The sequence below is a fragment of the Notolabrus celidotus genome, chromosome 4 (genome assembly GCF_009762535.1).
Source record: "Notolabrus celidotus isolate fNotCel1 chromosome 4, fNotCel1.pri, whole genome shotgun sequence".
NCBI classification, from domain to species: Eukaryota; Metazoa; Chordata; class Actinopteri; order Labriformes; family Labridae; genus Notolabrus; species Notolabrus celidotus.
Window position 1 is genome coordinate 32,084,583 of NC_048275.1, and position 23,213 is coordinate 32,107,795.

A 23,213-nucleotide genomic window follows, 5' to 3' on the forward strand; every position below is an offset into this window, starting at 1 on the left:
CTGTCCATTGACAAGTAAATCAGTGAGTCTTCACCTCCGAAAGTCTACATGTTGAATGTTGCAAATATCACTGCTGTAATCTAACATAAAAGTGATAAAAAAGACATTTTTTTTTAGATTTGTAAACAGGTTTGGTATGGGAATTAATGAAACACTCAGTTAATAAGCTTTAGTTTCCAGTTTTATGTCTGGGAAATTAAAATAATGTATGATCCTTCCTCACTCAGGTCAATAGACACTGAAGATAATGGGTTTAACCTGAACAATAGCAGAGAGAGAGTGACATACCAAACTAGATAAATACCACACACATACGCTTGAAAGTGTCACCAGATGGATTTTGCTGTTTTGGGAATTATATCAAGAAAATCAAAACTCTCCTTATTCTTCTTTCAAACAGTCTGATGCCCCTTTCCTCAAAATAGATGATACTAACAAAGCTCTCACTGCTGGACGTTGCCATCAGTGACCTTGCCGATTTTCCAATCTGAGTTGGTACAACTCTCCAGAGGCCTCTGCCACCTCCTCTCCCTGTAGGAGGGAATACCATTCTGTGAGGAAGAAGGGAGGCTGTGGATAGAGAGGATGATTACCCTGTGTTGGGGCTCAGTCCTGCATGGAGACCAGGGGATTACAGCCAGATTTGAGCCCTACGAATGTGGAGGCTGGTATTAGACCATCACCTTTTGTCCATCCCTGTCTGCTTTTCTGACCTGTGTTAGAGAGGGGGGGGAGGAATTGAAAAGGAGAAACATGGACGCTTGATCAAAACCTTGAAAGACAAACAATTTAACATTTAATGACAGATTTAAGTATTCATCAAAATTCAGAAATAATAATACTCATTCATTGTAGTGACCCATGTCTCTTGCTGTAGTCCTTTGTATTTCCAGTTTGGTTTTACTTTCTGTTCCTGTGTGTTTACCACCCCTTTTGATTAACCTGATTAGTTTCACCTGTGTTCCACACCTGTGATAATTACTCTGTGTATTTATAATTGATCAAATTTGACTAGAATGTAGCTTCTTTCAGGGATTTCAATATATTTGTTTATTTATGTATCAATAATGTTGTGTTTTCCTTTTCAGAATTTAATTTCCAGCACAAATGGTCACATAAATATTCACTAGAAAGCAGGGAATTAAGTGTTAGATGCTCAACATTTATTGGGGGAGGACCCCCAAACCCCTCTCTAGTTACCTCTGGCGCAATATGTTCAAATTAATCCTAAACATTTAGTATCAGGATTGAAAAGACGTGCTGACGCTGGTTCCTGTGCCGGTGATCCCTGTGCCCTGAATTGCTACCTGGTGTGCGGCAGGCCTTCGAGCCATCCTCCTGAACTGCTACCCCATGTGATCAGCCTGGATAGCTTTGAGGCCTTTTTGGGACGTCTGGGATCCATCCCTTGAGGGGGGGTTATGTCATGAGTTGCTGTTGTTTTATATTTTCCTTATTGTATCTGTCTGCTTTCTGGTTTTGTTCTGTGGATTGTCTCTGTGTTCAGTGTGTACATCTTCCTTGTGTTCAGTGTGTAAGGAAAGGGTTGAGGCTGGGAGTAGAGTCAGCAACTTCTGCAATGAGGACTACTGCCTCTGTGCATGGGGTGAGCGCTTAAACCGCTAGGCCAAACCAGCGCCCTTTATAGTACAATTTTATCCTCCAGGTTAATGTTGATTTTCCCTCCCTCATCTGCATCTACATTCCCTAACTTCAGACACAAGCTGAAGTCTATAAAATATGTACTGCTCCCTCACCAACGACTCTATGTGCCAACGTGATAGCATCAAGAGCGTGGCAGTCCCTCTTGGGATGACACTGTCAAAGTAAGAGCTCGTATCAGCGGTGAGGAAAATGTCAGCCTTCCAAAGTCCCAGCCTGAAGACTCGTCTCCGTCATTCTAAAGATGATTTTATAGAATTCCTGCCTCACCTGACAGCGGTGACAGGAGCGTGACGGGACACATGGGAGTAATGAAGAGCACGAGGACGAGATGTGACAAACGCCAGGGGCTGGATCTGATCCTGCAGCTTTCTGCTCTTTTCATGATGAGTGGAAAAGAGTCAAGGAGGAAAAAAGGGAGGACAGGGAAGAGGAAAAATCACAGAAGGAACTCATAGCTGGAAAATGTCTGGACGGATGGCTTTTTCAACTGATTGATGAACTGCAGTGTTCATCTTTGAGGTTCCACACTGAAGCTTGATTTAATTTGTTGCATGGAGGTGGTTCTTAATGGACTGTTGAAGATTTTCTGTGAGAACAAATAAAATCTCTCTTCTTCTAAATATCACGTCACTCCTCCTCTCTGCGTGACTGACTCGCGAGCAGCCATACTGTCTGATCGGCCCCCGTTTGTCACGATTAACTCTTCCTCTCGTCACTCAACGCCACGCTTGACTTAGCACAAGACTATTAAATGGCCTTCAAGAAAACACACACACACACACACACACACACACACGTACAAAACCCTCACTGATGTATGGTGGTCTTCAGTGTCAGAAGGAGTTATGGATGCTATGATAAATAACATCTGCTGGTGAGGTGTGAAACATAAATTAAAACAAAGATTAAAGGAACTTGTCATGTCAGCCTCAAAGGTCTCAGTTTAGTTCTCTTTGTCGGCACCAATGGTAACAAAATGCAGTCGCAGGTGCGTTGTACGGTTTTCTGCTTTAAGTCACATTAACACCTTGTTATAAATGTGTTCTGCATCAGGACACCTTCTGTATAATGCATGTGAAGACGGTGTTCATGAGTGGTGATTGGATCAGCTCAGCCTATAGACACCTGTAGATAGTCTATAGAGCAAAATAATTCAGGTCCTAAAGAAGATTTAAATGTTAACCACAAAGAACAGTGGCATCTATGTCAAATTTCATCAGTCTTAAATGTCAGCATGAATTTTGGCATCTGTTGTTTTTTTCGTTTTTTTGTCTCTTATGCACTTTATCGCTTTTTATTCAATAAAAAGTCAGAAATGTATGTATGTGTTTATTCATACAGTATATATTTAATAAACACACATTTATTTCACTCATGTTATATTATTTGTTTCACACATTCATTCCTAACAAACCCTGAGTGCATGACATTCAGATAAATCCTCATCTGTTTCCATTGAAAATCTATCCATTCATTCAGTTTCTTCTGCTAATCTTGGCAAGGTCACAGGGGCAGTCGACTAAGCATATTAGTCCTGATGTCCCCCTCTCCCAAGCAACATATTGCAGCTCTTCCTAGAGAATCCAATGTGTTACAAGGCGAGATGAGATATGGAGAATCCACTGTAATCCTTACAGTGGATTCTGGGTATTCCCAGAATAGGAGCTGCTGACTCTAGATTACTTTAAACATCTATGATGTTTGACTCTGAAAGCACAGTTTGACATATTTTCAATGCTTATTTGCTTTCTAGAATAGTGTAGAATGAGAGGGTAAATAAGGCTAACATGTGTCCAATGGGTTTGAGCAATATACTGTATTGGATGTACTGTAGTATTGGTGAGGTCACCCGTTGGTTTCTGAAGAGACGTCACAAATTCCATAGATGGCGGTCTCCATATTGGAAATACTTACTCCAACTGACTGCTAATTCATAAAAAAGCAAATTATTGTATTTATAATATTGATCAATGGTGTTTTACACTTGGACACAATAAGTGGCTTTTCAGGCGTGCATGGGTTGTTTTTGATACTTTACTTAACTTTTCAGGTTTAATACAAAAGCACGAGCAGCTTGGCTGCATACAGCAAATCAACCAAATCCATTCTCCAATCTGTGCATGTGCACCCCAAAAGACACCAAAGCTGCCCAAACTGCCTGTGTGAGCCTTGCTCATCCTAATCACAAATAACACAGATGCTTGTGTTCATAAACATTTGCAAAATTATCAATTAACAAGACTATGTACAAAATTTAAAAAATAAACATTTGAGTGGGAGGGTGTCAGTGTCCATATAAATGCCTCACATTATTACAGGTCCCACACTCTCCCGTCCAAAATAAATGTTGTCTCGACATTCCAAATTTTCCCAGTCCTTGAGTCTTTAACTTATGAGTCACAGAGGTAGATTAATGGGAGTCCGTCTAGAAGACACTCTCTGTACAGCAACAGTTTTAAACATGACAAACATCTCCCTCTTTATGTCATGTGGAAAGCAACAGACATCACTGACCAGGTGATACCCAAAGTGCTACTCTGCCATTTATGCAAGTCAGGCATCTCTGACTGAAAGGTAATAAACCTATTTCTACCCATAACCCATTCACAGACCCCCCCTGTCGAGGGATGTAAGAGACCAGTTTGTGGGTCTTCATAAAAGCAAAGGTGGAGGAGAAGTCGCTCTTTCCTGGAGCAAATGTGGGTTCTCCCTCGGGCTTGTTTCGGCGAATTGTACCAACCAGGGCCAGTTTCCTCCTTAGCAGCTCCTCTGCCAGTGTGAAGGACATGAAAAAATTATCACAAGTAATGATGGGTCCTTGGAGCCCCTCTGTCATCTCCAGGACCGCCCTTATCCCCTGGTTGACTCCAGCATGATTGCCAGTTGCTTTACCTGTGTACACCTGCAGTCTCGAGGCGTAGGACGTTTTGACATCACAAATCTTTATACCATATTTGGCCAGCATGTCCTACCTGAAACTGCACCTGCCTCAGAATGGGACAATCTGTTCATCCACACAGATGTCCCTGTCTGGACCGAACAGCATTGGCAGGCGGTGCGTCCACATATCCCAGACTTTGTGGACGGCAGCCAGCTTGTCATCATGGCGTGGCGGTCGGGATAGCTTGTCGTCGAACTGCAGCGTTCTGCTGATGAGGTGAAACCTCTTGTCTCTTCATCATGTCTATCCCTCTTTCCAACCACAACATGGTCTCAGCAGATATCTGTCTAACCTGAGTCTGGTACTGCTCAAGGAGTTGCAAGTTTTCCCTTGCCACTGTAACATGCTGATTTTGATTAATTTTTTGACCTGTAAATACCGTCCAAAATGAGAAGCCCCAGGCCTGCATATCCTCTGTGTCTACATCTTGCCAGTCTGCAATTGAGCGTCTCCCATGCAGGTTTGTCATGGCCACAATATGCTGCAGGATCCCATCTGTCAGCAGCAGTGCAAAGCTGGACGTCGGGTCACTGATTTGGGAGACAACCCAGTGTTTAGGATCCGGAATCAAACCTGTTGCTGCTGAGATGTAGTGGAGCGTCTCAGTGTCCATCTCCCCTCCACTCCTGTCTTCAGATGAGTCGGAGTTGGACTCCAGCTGGTCTGTTTCTACCTCTGAGGCTTACTCCATGTCAGCCTCAGAGTCCTCAGAGGAGGATGAGGAGCCATCCTTGCATTCAGTGCAAGATCATTTCCAGAGCCTCCTGTGTGCTGTAATGTCTTGCTATCTCCAAAATGACTTCTCCCACGCTACTGCTCATACTTATGACCATGGCTGCAGTTCACTGTTCTGTTTGGCAGAATGCTGGGTCAGGCTTTACGAATCCGGTTTCGGAAAGCGGAAGTAGACAAGCATGCTTATGATTTAAAAAATAAAGAAGTGTTTTTTATGGAATTTAATGAATTTCAAAGCACCTAAAACAGAGAGCCCCTGCAAATACATAAAAAAAGGAGAAGCAGAACGTTCGCACTGAGCATTGTGGGAAACAGTACGCGAGGGAGACTGGTCCGCTGCATACTGAGAAATTTTCCCGACATCCGGGAAGCATTGGCACACTGCAGATTTTGCGCTTGTTCACATACTGCATACTACAGAGTGAATTTTGGCTAAATCAGTATGTACTGCTAGAATAGTAGTCCAATTTGAAAACACCCGTGGTGTTTTGAAATTGTTGAATTTGTTCCACAAATGGAAAATCTGCCCGCAATTATATATATTCATTGTTGGGATGAAACCTTGTTTCTCCAAGACCAATACTTTCCAGGAAGTAAAAAATAAGTTATTTTTCACATCACTAAACACTGCATGAGATTCATGTCAGGATGAGGGGGTGTGGGACGCAAGTGCAGACCACAGGGTTCCTTAAAGTTATTCCAAAAAGGAATAACCACAAAAATTGAAAGCAATCAGAGGGAGAGGGGAAAACCAAACTAAAGAAGGCTGAAACCAAGAGACTGCTAAACCTAAACAAGGCGTTAATATGATGAGAGAACCTAAACCACCCAGAGCAACTATGAGGGAGACCCAGGAAAACCTTTCAACAAAATTAAAAGGGCTTCTAGAGATGCCTTTGAAGAAAACCAAAAGACTGGGGAAAAGACTAACTTCAACTAAGTATTTTCTCTGGGATATATGGTGCTTAGGAAAATGTGCATGCAGAGATCACAGGAGAGATCCTCTCAATAACTGGGAAGGTGAGCCCAGGAGTATATATAAGCTTCCCCCCACCTGCTCCAGATCAGGGGCAATCAGCCACACACACCTGACCCTGCACTGTTCTGATAAGTTCACCACACTCAGAGGGTGGCAAAACTGAGTGCCCCTCACAATTCAACAACAAGCTTTTTAAAATTATTTTCATCGTTTCAATTTTGGAAAGCCTATTGACACATATATATGCAAAAAATAAAGAAGATAGAAGAAGATCTTTGTATTCAGACTGTTCATGCATGTTGTAATGAGCTGAAATGTTAAAATGCACCTTTATTTTTACAACGTTTCTTAAATTGACGTCTAAAATCCCTTCTGCATTTATTCTGTTGAAACCTTTGTCGCCTGTGAGGGGGGAAGGTTTGCGTAATACCTCGGTCTATTTGGGAGATGAAACAAACGCTATATTTTTATTGAAGACACTTCAATTATTATTTTTTGTCTGATCTGTGAAAATCAAATCTGATCCATGAACAAAAACATGAAGAGGATGGATGAGAGAATTCTAATCCTCTGTGTCCAACACAATAACTCAAATCAAATGGCTGCTTATCTGAAGACCTTAATCCCTTTTAAACCAGCCAACACTTATTCATTATAGCATGCCCACTGCTCGTGTGTGTGTGTGTGTGTGTCTATGTGTGTCTGAGTGTGTCTGTGTATGGAAGTGAGCATATTGCCGCAGAATGGCCCTCTGTAGATAACATGCTGTGCTGGCTGCTGTAGTTATGAAGAGTCAGTGCGCAGCCTGTTAGAGACAGGATCACAGGATGATCATGCGCTGCAGAGCTCGCTTCTGTTTGCAGAACATAATGACCCAAGGCCTCGAGGTGCAGAGCAGACTGCCTCTGCATCAAAGCTTGATCTGTCCTGGGTGGGCGCACTGACAGAAACTCGCCCTTACATGCGATCCTAGCTTCCGTAACACAGCCGGACTCGGCCAGGAAACTTGTGATTGGGGATCATAAATAGCAAACATGTCTGCTTGGTCAGGGACTCTAGGCCTTAAATGACATGATACATGTGCAGAGCTTAACAGGAAACTTTTCTAAACAAATCAACCTCCAGTTAGACTCGCAAAATAAAGTGCTGAACTGAGGGATGATAGTTCAGTTGAAACGTTCATATACAGCTTGCTACATTTCATGTAGTTTTTGACATGCATCAGAGATCAACTAAGCAACATTGTGAAAAGATGACATCCAAGTTAGGTTAGGGCACCAGTACTCTGTGTTTATCACAGCATGGTAATGTAATGCATGTTGAAATTTAATGCATCAATGAGGAGATGTCAGAGTTAGGGGCTGCACACAGACTGTGTCCCAAGTAGTCTGCAGTTTGGTGCCTTGCTTCAGGCTACCTCAGGAGTTCCCATAAAGTAATCTGGCCCCTCTCCAGCTACCAATCCCAATTTCACACTCTTTTAATCCACAATGGGACCTGTGGCCGTAATGGCCAATCCTCAAGTAACTGAGCCAAATCCATACGGATGGAGTTACTACAACCTCAAGTGCTACTGTGAGTAAAAAAAAAATCTCCTGCTGTCCTTCAACAGTCAAATGAATGTCTCACAGTGAATCTGTGAAAATATAAAGAAATAAAGGCTTTTATTAGCAGCATGTTGTGAAATCCACTCATCCAACTCAACAGCATAACTGGCATAGAAAATGACTACAAAGTCAAAGCCAACCCCTTGCCTGATGGTCTTGCTTGCATTTGGTTATGGAGTGGTGTACATATGGTTAAACTATATCAGAAGGACCTCTAAATAAGTGCTTGGGTAGGAACAGTTTGGTTCATTATTAACATTTATGCCTCATTTATCATACTTAACATAACATGTGTATGTTACTTAGGAAGATTTAACTTTTTTATGTTTTCAACAAAGGTGAACATGGGCTTTTATTATGAAACTCCAATAGAGCCTCAAACCCCTGGATTAAAGTCATGTTCCTTTGACCCATCCATGGCCCTGAATGTCACGCCAAAGAGGTGGATAACAAAAACAATAGTTCATCAGGATTGATTAACTCACTTTATTGCCCGCTTGTTTATCACCCAGCTGAATAAGACACTTTATTCTTATTGGTCAAAACCCCTTGACAACCCCTTGGATATTGATTTTGAATAGAAAAAACAGGGGACACTAAGAACAATCTGATCACACAATTAGCAGGATCATGTATAGTTGGTCTATTTGGTTATGCTAAATATAATTCCAACAGGGTGAGACCAATCCCCAAATTGAAGCAAAAGAGAAAATTCATATCAACTTGCAGAAGCCTTTTGTTTTTTTGTTTTTACAGACGCGGGCAACAGAAAAAATGCAGACACTTTTCACTTCAACATTCTCAGGGTTGCAGAACTTGGGATTTGACAGTGCTGACCGGTGATCCATCTGAATAAGAAGATAAAAGTGACTTGTCATGCAAAGTGTCATCCTATACAGTATATATCCTTAAACAATAAACACATAACTCTCTGTATTGGGTATTTATCATAGTAGATAATACAATTTGGAATCTGACAGTCAGAATGACCTTTTTGGCCTTTCTAGTACAAATTCTGGCCCTTCCAGTGTTAAGCCACAACTACACTGCCTGAGAAGCTACCGCCGGTTCCTCCATAAACAATGCTAATTGGTCCTGAAGTGGCAGATCTCTTAATGCAGTTTGAAATGTCACTTGGTTAGTTGGAGTAGTCTTTTCTGACACGTGTCCACCGTCATTCATACAATAAAAATAATCTATTTACTCACAGGTCCGTAGTTCAATCTCATTTTATTCCATGAGAGTTTTCCATTTTCTTCCACTGAAAACCACTCAAAAACAGGCTCAAAATAGGTCACGGTCAAAAAACATTACTCGTGACGCTCCAACTAACCCAAAACAAAAGAATGTATTTACACACACCTGTGCCTCCTGCCTTATATAATTACTGGCCCCGTCCATAACCAAAACCCAGCAGGTAAATTCCCACATAAACTAAAATGGCTTCTACAAATCCGGCCCCTAATTATAAGGCAGGCATTCTTATAATTAACTTAAATGCTGAGCTAATTAACATTAACATTAACTCATAAACATAGCTCTACCATTAACAAAGTTACTTCCTCTATTGGACATCATAATCACTGTACCATTCTTAACAAACGAATAGTATTTACATGCAGTTAAATCATTTCGGCTTCAAGCTTTGAAAGATAAATACCTGATGACTGACATGGAATCTGACTGATCCTTCTGCTTTTCCAGGTCAGAAATATGTAAGGTCTTCCCCGATATGGCATTATCTGGATGGAAGCGTATGTTGCTCCATCTCATCATTGGGACATTTTTTTTGTATATTTTTCATTTTGGAAGACAAAAATAGATTTTAAAAAGAATAAAGGAGAGATGATATTATTGTACCTCCATTGTTGGTATTGGCCATCGACTTTATAATCAATGGATGTAATATCCGTGAAGCCACCAATCTGTTTCGAAGAACTGTTCTGAAGCCAATTGTCGGCGGAAGCCACATTGGAAATGCTGAACTCAGACTAACACCATAACAGATCCATAACATCCCTGCTCTGTCTGTCACACTCCATCATCCCATCCCGAACTCTCTCTTGACTGCTGCTGGCATTATAATGTATAATATACTGTATTATATAATTATCTTGCTATATTATATTTCGTTATATTACATTACTATTCTAACTACAACCCATGGTCATATTACATACAAATATTCTTCTATTTATTGCTTAATTTGTCATTACCAACCATAATCACACCATGTCAACCTGTCACTACTGAAACATTTTTTAATACTGCCTGTAATTACTTCTATTTAATTTAAATTCCATTTGTAACATTGTATATATCTAAATTGTACTCTAGCTTTATTTTATTTTTTATTTTATTTTATGTTATGTTATTTTGTTTTATTTTTATTTTTATTTTGTACTTATGTCTGGGTTGCTGTAACAACTGAATTTCCCCCCCGGGGGATCAATAAAGTAATATCTTGTCTTATCTCTTATCTTAACTTCTGTTGAGCTAGTGTGAGGTTAAGAGGCGGGCTTTGAGCCATTTCGATAACAGCCAGTATTCCCGCCTGTCTATCAAGTCAGCTGTGCCTCTCAATATGGAAAATTCGTAATCTTAATATCTTCAAAACTGCCTGGTTATGGAAAAATTCACCCCCTGTACAGTGTGTGCCGATCGAACAATGAGCTATTCAGACTACACTTGTTTTTTGTATCAGGCTGTAAAAATGTTTATTTCGACTGTAAAGATCAGCTTTTTTTGAATGGGTGTGTATGTGGTTTCCAGTGCTTCTGGAGCCAGCCTAAAGCGGACACTCGAGAAACTGCAGTTTTTAGCAATTCCGCATTGGCTTCAATTCTTGCGGCCGAAGGTTGCCGCTTGGTATTGACACATATTTTTAAAACTGGACAGATTCAGGCTTTGTTAAAAAAAAACACAAGAGTTGTGTCAAACAAACACAGCCGTACTCATTCTTCCCAACACACATCACTGTTCCTAAGAGAAGATATAATTTTACACTTGTTTGAAGAAGCAGGAGTCATAGTATAAGCATAGGAGAAAAGAAGAGTGAGAGAAAATCAGCAATGCTGTGAATCTCAGGAACTCATTATACAAGCTACTCAACCTGAAGATGAGCTAGAGATTTAGTCAGATGTGAAAACTGTTAAAACCACAGGAGCTGAAACACACAGTAGAAAAACTGCAATGAAAATAAACCTGAGAAAGTTGAGTTCAGTCTTTTCATCTCTTCTGATCTCACAGCTTTTTTTATTTTTATGACAGAGAGACCAGCTTGAACTCTGAGTCATACAGAAGAGTGTAGCTTTGAGATGACAGTAAGTGATGTGGACTCCTGAAGGTGCACGGTGGTGCTGGATCACGAGCAGTTTTGGATCTGTCTCTAAAAACACGGTAGTGACCCAGATTGAGTCATATTTTTATCCTCATTCACCGGCACATAGCCTAGTTACAAAGTGGGACCAGGCAGGGAGCAGGCCTGTCCCATAACGCAAAGGTACAAGGCTCCCCTACAGTGTGCCCTTTTATCATCGCCATTATTTAAGCTTAGAACGGACGAATGAGAAGTCAGCCCCACCTCCCAGTCGACCCTGATGAAGAGATGTAGTGGTGCTGAACAAAGTCGTGACACAGAGAAATTAAATATTCTCTATTTATTTCACAGGGGGGTAACTCAAACTGTAGAAAGAGGGGTGACTCAAGCTTATTCACAAGAGAGAGGAAACTGAAGAGGTAACTTTTTTATCATGCGTGTGTTAATAGAGTTTGATCATTCCCAGATGTCTACCTGAGCATGAACATTTGTCTTTGTTCTATTTTGCATGTCTGTATGTTCTTATCAAGCCTCACATCACCAACGTCACCCATCAAGGACATGCTCTCACATCCGGTGAGATGTTCTTTGATTCCTTCATTTAAATGTAATGTACAGCTGCTTCCAAGTTCCATTTTCTCTCTTGCCCAGATGACATCTAAATAAAGATACATTTTAATTTCCACCTGTATCAAATCTCAGTCTGATTAAATATTAAAAGGGCTAATTAAGACAACATTCAAACCAATGCATTGACTCAAGCAGCACATTGCTCCCAAGCTGCTTCTCTTTATCTCTTTTGCTTCTGCAGCAGTGTTGCTTTTCTTTCTGGAAGTGTCTCTGTATGTGTGCATGAGAATTTCTAATTCTAAAGCGGTGAATTAGGTGCACCTCTTTTTGCCAGTTGTTCCCATTGTGAATCATAGTATCAGGGCTCCATTCATGTTGTCTTTTTATAGTCGTGGTGCACGCGCTAACCTCCAAGTGAGCCTGCATACCTAGTTGACTGAGATATCTCAGATTAGCTGTTCTGAAACTAGGGACTCAGAGTTCAGGGTTTGATAGTTTGATCTCATCTTAATTGACCATGAGCATTGCACCTCGCAGTATTAAGCTAGTTATAGCGGCATGGACTAACTTCCTTTAACAGGCAGAAACCTTGAGCAGGACCAGATACGTGTCAGACAGACATCTGCTGACACCGAGTTGGGGTTGGAAAGAGGGATAGAGGAGAATAAGAGAGAGTGGTGATAGTGATGAGAAGGATAGTAGTAGTTGTAGCTGCTGGAGTCTGGCACGTCCAGCGACTCAGAGGAACCTACGAGACAAGGGAGCTCAGGGACTCCAGGAATGTCTATGGTTAGTAACTTTAATGGTCCAGGAAGAGTTAAAGTAAGTGACAGGCACAGAGAGGAGAGATAGGGAAAGACAGGATCCCAGTTTGTCAGTTCCCCCAGCAGTCTAAGCCTATAGCAGCATAACTAGGGGCTGGTCCAAGCCTGAGCCAGCTCCAAGCTTTATCAAAAAGGAAAGTTTAAAGCCTACTCTTAAAAGCAGAGAGAGTGTCTACATCCTAGACCCACTGGCAGATGATTCCAAAGGAGAGGTGCCTGATAACTGAAGGCTTGACCTCCCATACTACTTTTAGAGACGTCATGATGCGGGAGCTGTCCATGGTGCTCTGGTATGACTCCTCCTCATTAGTCATTGTCTCTCTGCAGCTTTTCATTATCAGCAACAGGACTACAGTAGTAGACTGTTTTCTTACAGGCTTGCAGGTGAGTAGGTTATACATGCTTTGATCTTTTGGGATATCAATGAGCAAAGTCCCACACCGATCCTCTATAAGTCCAAACTATGTGCATATTTATTTTCAGTACTTACCACTGCCAGACTGAAACACTCGCCTAGGCCCATAACGTCTCCTACAGCGATGGCAAAGTAGGGAAGTAAGGGTCGAAAGCAGGAACAACGTTCTTCATCACATATAGAATATAAATATTTTAATTAATTTTTGCAAATGAATTATTTGCAGCTATACAAATAAAGATTGATGATTTTTAATAAACCATTGTCTGCCTCATAACACAAACATTAGTATTTTTTGACCATGAAATACTTAATGCCATAAATCTCTATGCAAAGAGTTTTCGTTGTTGCTGTAGTTGCTTTTAAAATGTGTAAACCTGGGAGTAGACTCTTCCTGTTTAAGTGATATGTAGACATAGAACACTAAAATGTAATTGTTTTATGTCACCCATGCAGAACTCAAGCTTTTCCACTGTTGCGCACATGCTCACTCAACGCAAGCACTCACGCAAGTAAAAGCCACATACATCATAATCATCATTCATCTCCACCAGCACCATCACATGTATTTATAGATGATTCCGTTATGCATACACTGACAGTGATCACATAAGATCCTCTCTGGTTTATATCATGCTGATAAAAACTTTTAAATAATGTCTGAAACAGAGAGGGTGAGAGAGCTCAGACGCTCAAGCAAGAGTCAGGTAGTGTCCAATTAAGCACAGAAGTGAGGGGAAAAGAAACAAAAGCCAAGTGTATGGCCATGAATTACTGTTTGGTGACCATATTTTCAGTGGCAAAGGTAAAGAAAAGTTGTTTCTTAATCACGCTGTAAAATGTTGTCTAACATGTACCCCCTTGCTAGCTGTTTAAAGCCCATGCCTCTCATCTTCATCCAGATCTGTACTTAAAGCACATATGACAGATGTGTAAGGTCTCCCATCCCCTTCCACAAATAGATTAATTATGTTAATTTGAGGGTGAGAGATAATCTTTTATGAGAGTGTGCTGCACGACAGGGTTAAGACCTGGTGTTACCGCAGAGTGTCGCAGCCTCAAATTGTGAGTGTTTGAAGGAAATTTAATCAACAAAAGCTTTTCTTCAGGAGCAAAATTCTACAAAATGAACTCAAAACAAAACAGGAAACTAGGGCATATTGTGAGTGAAGCCAAATATATCCTGAACACAGCTACACTATAAAAGAAATGACTGCAGCAAACCACCAGATCACATCGTAAATTATCTCTAAACAGGCCTCTGCTAATTCTGGTTGAGCCCAGATTACATTCTGTCTGGGGTTTTTGCTGGCCTGGCCGTATGTTTACTGGTCCATCTGTCTCAATCACACAAATGCGTGTGTGTGTATGTGTGTGTGTGTTGGTCAAAAGGCATGGTCTGCCTCTGGACTCGTGCCCAAAGCAATCAGAGCATTTGGTCGAATGCTGTGACACTGTATGCTTTTGAAACGCAAGGCATGTGAGGCTTGTCTTTAACATATTACATCTCATGTATTTAAGCTCTTTCATTTGCATTATTTATATTATATTCTGCAAACCCACTGAATGTATTTATCTGCAGGCGAGTCACGGGGGGCTGGGGAAAAATCACCCGCCTGATATTTGGCAGCAGAATCGGTAAGTCTCCACAGTGACATGATGTCATCAGCCACAAAACAGAGGGGGGCAGATACACAATGACTCTAACACACACACAGAAAACAATATGTTAAGTGTTATTGTTAGGGATGTCCTGATCAGCTTTTTTTGGCCCCTGATCCAGTAGCAGTTTTTTTAAACTGAGTATCTACCAATACCAAACCCTAATCTGATACTTGTGTTTGCCTAGATAAAAGAGCTGCACACTTTTTTGTTTTGTTTTGTTTATGTCATAAATTTATATGTTTGATTATTTATGAAGCAAAAGAGACTTATCATAGCACTTAAAAGACTTCCCTGTCTTTGTATCTGGGATCCACCAACGTCACACTAGAGTACAGAGTATCAGTCTCAACCTGGCTGAAGCGTCGATCCACAGCCTCTAGCAGAGTGCTTTTCATCGTCTTGATTCCCTGTTCAGTGCTCCATCCTGGGGTAAGAACATGTTTCAGGGCCATGAAGGCAGGAAGCACATCAGCTGTGATTGCAGTCTGCACTCACGACCCGCATCAGCTCTTCAAAGGATGATAAAACCTTGACTGTCTTATCCATCTGTGCCAACTTGTTTACAGTACATGTAGCTGAGAATATTTCGTTACATGTTTAGTTTTTAGATGTTGTATCACATTGGTAGAATTGAACTCAGCTCTACAGCTACTGCCTGGCAAAATGGTTGTATGGCAGATATTGGAACCATAGACTGTATAAAACAATGGATGTATTATCTGTGACGTCACCCATTTGTTTCTGAAGTGCTGTTTTGAAGCCAATCATTAGCGGGAGCAATATTGGAAATGGTAAACTCAACCTAACTTCTGTTGAGCTAGTGTGAGGTAAAGAGGCGGGCTTTGAGCCTCCTATCCAACAGCTACAGTGTTCCTGCCTGTCAGTCAGGTCAGCTGTGCCTCTCAATATGGAAAACTTGTAACTTGAAACTGCTGCGTTATGAAATATTACACAGTACAGTGTGCACTGAAAGAGAAATGAGTTATCCCGACTAAACTCATTTTTTGTACCAGGGGGTAAACATGTTTATTTCTGCTGTCAAAATCGCATTGGCTTCAATTCTCGCAGTTGAAGGTTGGCGCTTGTTTTCAAGTGGCAGTTGGACTTTTTTCACTTTCTGGTTTGAAATATTTCCACACTGCTGCCATTTTGACCCTGTGGTTACTCATGCGTTTGCGTCCTATTGGCTCAAATTGGCAATCCTTGACCATTTACCCAGATCAGCTCTGATACGATAGTTGAAATAGGGATCAGGACATCCCTAATAATTGCTATGTTGTCTTATAAGACTATTTACTGGGTGTTGTTTCCTTCAATAATAAATAAACCTTATCATGCCTTCTAGCTGAGCCAGAACTATTTCAAATGAAAGCTGATTAATCAAACCACAGATGGTAGAAGATCATCAAGATGCTGAGAAGTTGCTCATCAGTCTTAGTAATCAAAGAGCAGATACGATTTCTCATCTCTTTATGCATTTTGATAATTGACAGTACTTATCAAAATACACTTAAATAAATGAAACTTCATTAACAGCAAAATGTGCAGGGTGAATTATAAAAGGTATGAATGTGAATCTGTTGATAAAAGTAGTTGCGGCAGCAGTCAATGAAGTCAGTGAATTTAGTTCTTTTCAACAGAGTCTCACTGTAGAAGGATGTTTTTTTGTTTCCATAGCATTTTTAATATTTCATTCCATTTTATTTTTGAAGTGGGGTTGAATGAGGCACTTCTCAATAGTAAGTGTGTTACTCACAGGGGATCCCAGTCTGCTCGGCCCCTCTGTTGAGAAACCATCAGTAGAACTGACACAGAAGCTAGGCTATCAGCAGACGGGACGCAGCTCGACTATGTAATTTATCAACTATAACTGTTATGAAACTCCATGTGATCACTCATGTGAGTGACATTGGACATTTTTCAGCACTTTATTTTGCCATCAGAAAGACCATTCTTTCTTGCATTACTCGGGGAAGCGACACAAGAGTTCCTCCGCTTGCAGTGCACTGATCAGCTGTTTGGGTCTATGATTAATCAGTCATCTTGATTTTTCCCAGTACACTGATATGTAATGATAATAATAATAATAACAATCAATAGATTTGTATAGCACTTTTCTTGGTACTCAAAGTCGCTTTACAGGGAAAAAAATAAAGCAAATAAATAAAACAGAACAAAGACAGAGGTAGGGCAGGAGTAGAGGTTATGTGTTGTATGCTTTTTTGAACAGGTAGATCTTGAGGTGGTTTCAAAGTTCCAGAGAGTCGGGCAGTAATGGCAAAGGCTCTGTCCCCCAAGGTGTGGTGCTTGGTCTTGGTGATGGGGAACAGGAGTTCGGCATCTGTTGATCTGAGGCGGCGAGATGGGGAGTGGCGTTTGAGGAGGTTTGGTCAGGTATGATGGGGTGGGGTTATTGAGGGCTGAGCAATAACTTGAAGTGGATTCGGTGCTGTATGGGGAGCCGGTGGATGACTGCTATTTTTTGCATCTCAGTTTGACATTGTGAAGTAACAAATGCTGAAAACATTATCTGGCTGACACAAGTTTAACCAAAGACATGTTATGATGTCAGTCAATTGAGTGCTATAGATTGGCCCAGTGGCTGGATGGAGACGTAGTCATGAAAAGACATCTTTGTATGTACACTGTTAAAATGAAAACTTAAAATTGTTGGCCTGAAAACTATCTTTTGGTTAAGTAAACAAAAAATGGTCAATTTTGTTGCAAACTACATCAAAGTAGTTATCTCAACTACCTGCATTAAGTTTGTTGTGTAAAGTTGGTCTCATTTCATAAGTTAGGTTGGCAAAACTTGAAATTATGGGTTTGAGGCTCGGCTAAATTATTTGAGTATGCTTCAGGCAAAGAACGGGGTCTCCAACTCAAATCTACAGGGGTCTTCCACACTGTCAATTTCCCACATGTGGTGCCATCTCTCCTGTCCTGTGTGGATTTTATCGCCCTAAAGGTGAGTATTTGGTTTGAGTATTGTATTGAAACTCTAGCTTTACAGTTGGTCAATTGATGGAGAGTTGATTACTGGTTAATGTAACTTTAATTTGTTTAGTTAGTTTAATAAGGCATGGTTATTACCAATAGTTAGCCGTCTTAAACATTAGCCTGCTACCTTCAGGTGTAAAAAGGGTGCAGTAACGTGCAGTAACAAAGGAACACTTTCTGAACAAAAAATAATAAGTTGGCACAACTTTCACTTATTAGTATGTAGAACTCAAAACTTTAGGTTACATATGAATGATAAGTTATCTCAACAAAAACTAATCAGTTGGCTCAAATGTTAGATTGCTGGTTAGCCTCAAAACTCAAAAATCTAGTGCAGACAGTTGCCTTGATGTTTTGGGTTTTCATCGCTTTTTCGTTTTAACAGTGCACAAGTGACCCTGTTTACTGTTTTTGTTTCTTTGCCAGTCAATTACTTTTATTCTGCAGAAGTCTTGATTGTGTTTCATTGAATATTGGCACGCTTGTGGTAATCCCATAATCAGATTTGTTTTTTCAAGAGCTGAAAGATGGATTCTTGTGTTGTTTTTGTGAGTATATTCACTAATAGTTTTCAGAGATGTCATAAACAATGTCATCAAAATAAATGAGCAGCAGCCCTCATGAAGAGAAAAGAAAAGCAATAATACTCCTCTCATTTCTTTGTCTGTCTGTTCTCCTCTGCACCCTCATCCGAATGAAGACAGAGAAGATAATTGGCCCGTGTTGACCGTGTTAATAACCGTGAAACATATCTCGCCCCCCTCCCCCTCCTGACGAATCTCACTTCTCAGAAATGGGTTTTTAATGGGCTGCACTGACTGCCACACTGTTGCAAACGAATGCTTCGACATTTAAGAGCCCATCACCTTTTCAGCCATTACTCAGGGTGCAGCGGTGGGCAGCGAGCGGCCTCTGACAGCGTGATGCACTAAACATAAGGGAAGTGAGAGAGCCGTCTTAATTAGAAAGGAGGAGGTGTCTTATCTATAAGCTCCCCAGAGTGTTGGAGGCATACGGGGTGATGCTGCAGATGATTTGTCAGTGATTAAGAATATCTAATCACTTGGCCCGTGTGTCTGATGTCAAATAACTTCATACAGCACAAAGCGTTAGTAAGCAGAACACCGCCATGCAACAAGGAGACGTACATTAAATAGTGGATTAGCTCCAGTGACTTCCAGTTAAGGTTCATCTTAAAGTAAACAGCCATCATTAAAGAAACATGATCTCACATGTTTATGCAGATGTCATTTTATGATCTGAATACAGCTTAATTTTTACAGCTGAGAGGAAACAGAGGCTTGAAATCTAGGATCTGTATTTAAACTTTTTGTTTTAATGTCTACTGGGTTTAAAACCCTTTTGTCTAAAGGGTTTTTTATTGCTTTAATTAAAAACTTGAAATTCTTATGGGTTATAACCCTCTGCTTCTCTGTGCAAATAATCCTTGGATGCCTATCAGCATGGATCTAACAACCTTTCTCCCTCGATATGTTAATATCATGCATTTCAAGCTAATGCTGGAGTGATGTTAAGTGAATAAACCCTGTGGAGTGCTGGTTTGACTAAAAAAACTTGTTTTTTTTTAAGACAAGTGAAGCATCTGCAGAGGGTGGGGCATCTCTTGGCGAATTGGATGCTTGTCAGTGACTCACCATTAGATTCAAGAAAACTGTCTTGTCTATGACATAGTGACAGAAAATGACCTTTGATTAGGAGCTAAACAACTTAAAAATTATTCACACCTATTAGACCTGCATACAATCATACCAAAAGGTCCTTGAATTAGAAAAAGCACATGAACAAAGCAGGTTAAAAGGAGTGTCTATCCAGCCTTGTTTAAACTGCATAATCCAGTGGGACCAAAAAGGTTTGGAGTTCTCTTTTTGGCCAAAGGTTCTCTGAAGCAACTGCCCGAGGGGAGCGGCTAAAACATGCAGTGAAGTGAATGTAAAGCTTTCCTTACTGCTGCATGTCTGTGAAGTTCTGAGAGTTGGATTCGGGTGTTGCCGGTGATTTGAGCTGCATGTTTTATGATTCTGGTTAATTTTTTTTTTTGCCTTTTTCAGACAGAAAGTTGTAACAGAACATAATAGACTGATTCCAATATTCAAAACAATGGTGTTGGACTTAAAATCATTGATAGCGTTTAAAAATGGTTGTCTCCAAGACGTGGCACATTTGTTGAACAGTGATATGACTGCTGTTAGGCACTTTTAAGGGATGTACAGATGATACAAAAGCTCTGAAGCTTGTGCTAGGCTTGAACCACAGTGCTTCACAATGAAGTCACGCTCCTTCAGGTAAACTGTCATGTGACTGATGACATTTCAAGCTTTGAACATCAGCAGTGCTTCAACATCTCTTCATTCAGCTTGACGGTTCAGAGAGTTTTGAATGTAAGCTGTATCCATCCATGATCATGACCGCTTGTCCTGTTTGGGGTCATGGGGGCTGGAGCCAATCCCAGCTGACTCTGGACAGATTGCAAGGTACGCCCTGGACAGGTCACCGGTCACAGGGCAAACATGGAAAGACAGGTAACCAGTCATGCACAAACTCTAGCCTACGGGCAATTGAGAGTGACCAATCAACCTGGTGAGCATGTTTTTGGACTGTGGGAGGAAGTGGGAGGAATACCCGGAGAGAACCCACGCATGCACAGGTTCGCAGGAAGCCACCTGCCCAACCAGGGACTTGAACCAAGACCTTCTGACTGTGACCACTGCACCACCATGCAGCCCTGCACAGGGAACACAAAAAACAAGAAACACAACAAGGAAACAGACTAAACATTAAACTAAAAATCAAAATCCTGACAAAACTGACACATATGTATTTTGAATATGTCTATAACTGCTCAAAAATTACACTAAAATGATGAATAACAGTGGTGCATTGGTGCAAAACCACGTTTGATAAGATGTTGCTTATTTACTTATTCATTCAGTCATGTATGCATACCAGTTTGAGGACAGAGCCCTTCATGTGATGCCTTCAGGTACCTCCACTGTCATTCTTTAAGGTGAAGCTTCAGTGTTTGAAGAGAAAGAGGTTACAAAATGCATCTTATGAGTTTCTCCATAAGAGACCGAAGCTCTGCATCAGGGGACAGATTCACCTCATGACTCTGCCCTCACAGTGAATATCTCTCCTTTCATTACTGTACAGTGGAGGAGCCGTGTTCTACCTCAGCTCAGGGTTTCCAGCCTGTTGGGTAAGTGAGTGATGTCTCACCCTGGATGCTCCGTTATCCCTCCACCAGACCACCCCACCCTGCAGCCGGTGCCACATGGGAAATTGTTCCTGGGTAGGGGGTTTCCATGGAGACCAGCCTCAACTTCTGATGCTTACCATGTGAACACACACACACACTCGTACACATAGGTGTGACTGTACAACACAGTGAGAGCAATGACAAACAGCATCGATTTCCCCCGTGCAGCCAAGACGAGGTTAAGAAATTGCTTCAATTCGCTGCAAACAATTACCACTCCATTAGAGCGGATAGATAGTGTAGAGAACAACTTTACAGCGACCCGGACCACACACACACACACTCACACACTAACACACACACACTCACACACTAACACACACACTCTCTCTCTTCTGGCTCCCTGCCATCCACGCTATCTCCATTACTCCACACAAACACAAGTGTGAGAGCTGGGGGCTGTGGGGGGTTATGGTATGTATTGGTAGTTGATTCTTATGGTCACATTGTGCATATTAATCGTGAAGGCTAAATAATTAATAGATGTGCAAAGCAAGGGCATCCCTCACACACAATGGAGCAAGAACCAGGAGAAGGGGGAGGTGAGAGAGAGACAGTAAAATATTCTCAACTTCTTTAAAATAAAACACATGTGGACTGTTTGATCTGATTTGGGAGTCAAAGAGTAACGTTGGGAATTCATTTCAATTAAATGAACATTTTATGAACAGAGTTCATCTATATTGTTAAAAAAGTGTGAAAAAATGAAAATTAGAAAAGAGTGCAGCCACCCTTTATCACATGATGACATTTTTCCCCCTATCTTCCTCATCCTCTGATTTCAAACAGAATTCCCTCCTTTTCATTGAGAGAGGGATTATGTCATCGAAAAAGAGAGAGAGAGATGAGGGTCTGAAGAAGCATACAGGCTTTTATGCATAATACTCCTGCTGCCATCTAGTGATGCAGAATGTGTCTTACAGGATAGAGGTTTCTCATATCAAAATGTGGTGTGAGAAAGTGCCACAGGAGAATTCACTGCTGCTTCAATCAATGCATTTTGTATCAACATGTAGTTCAATAAGTGAAAAACTCTGATGTCCTGCAACAACAGAGGGACAAGTTTGTTTGTTGGGGCTTTCATTCTTCAGTTATTCTTTGCACGGCAAAGGCCAGGGGGAAAAGTCAGATATTATAAGTATGTGGGCCCCTGTGTTAGATTCCTGCTTGTAGACTTTCCACTTGTCTCTGTGATACCTTGTTTAATGATACAATCAAAAAGCTGCTACATTAATGACAAAGGGCTTGAAAAATCACTATTAATGATAGTGTGATTGTGTGATGAATCAAGTAACAGAAGCAGATTTCCTGATAAAATATAGTCAACACTCCAACGTTCAATCTAATCCAAATGTTTGCACTCAAAGTACTGCAACTCTAGTCGTCGCAATTGGCCCAGGATGTTTCCAAATAATCTGAACTAACTTTCAGATAATTTTTACATTCCTCCTGGTTGTTAAACTATGCCACTATGCCAAACAGTGGATTCCACCCCAGGCCTGATAACTTCAGTTACCTGGCGGTCTTATGCGGCTGTGGTTTTAAGGGAAGTTTGCGGCCAAATTCCTAAGGATCTGTGTTTGGTCTGTCTCCGATCCGTCACGGCACTGGAGTTGATAGGTTTCTATTCTAGTCAATGTGTTAACTTCCGCTGAGTCTCTTATCCAGGATGCCAGAGCCCTCCAGATCAGATACTCAAGACTTTTAGTCGGATGTCAGAGCAAGAAGCATCAATCTTAACAGATTTCAATGGTGGTCCTGCTCAGTGCTGCATTCTGAAAACGCAACCGGTGGGTGCTGACAGATGACAGAGCACAGAGCCTGACTGCAGCGATTCGGGGACGGACCAGACACAGGTCTGGTGGAAGTCGAATGTTAGAGTCTGAAACTGGGTAACCGCTGACCACTGCACAGCTAACTGAGATCCATTGCTGACCAAATTTACACCTCACAGGGGTTACTGTTTCTCTGCATTAAAGTTGTGCATGTTTTAGGTTGTGTCCTATACCACATCAATTAAGTGCCTGGTCTCCCTCCCTGTCTTGTGAATTAAAAAAGCTTCTTCATAGAGCACCTGTACAGGTCTGGAGCACTCCTGCTGAAAAGTCTGAATTTGCAGAGCTTATCTTTTGCAGAGTTTATTTTTGGCTTTGCCTGATTTCTGCTAATACAGTTGTTCTGCATTTTTTCATATTTGCATTGTGTTTCCACTGTAT

The 23,213-nt window shown here is 41.1% G+C and overlaps 1 long non-coding RNA gene across 1 annotated transcript; it reads left to right on the forward strand.

Annotated features, from left to right (window-relative positions):
• The first annotated feature begins 11,497 nt into the window (after window positions 1-11,497).
• Window positions 11,498-11,937, forward strand: LOC117811037. Its single transcript, XR_004630918.1, has 2 exons — window positions 11,498-11,665; window positions 11,777-11,937. It is a non-coding gene; the product is annotated as an uncharacterized LOC117811037 (long non-coding RNA).
• The last annotated feature ends 11,276 nt before the right edge of the window (window positions 11,938-23,213 follow it).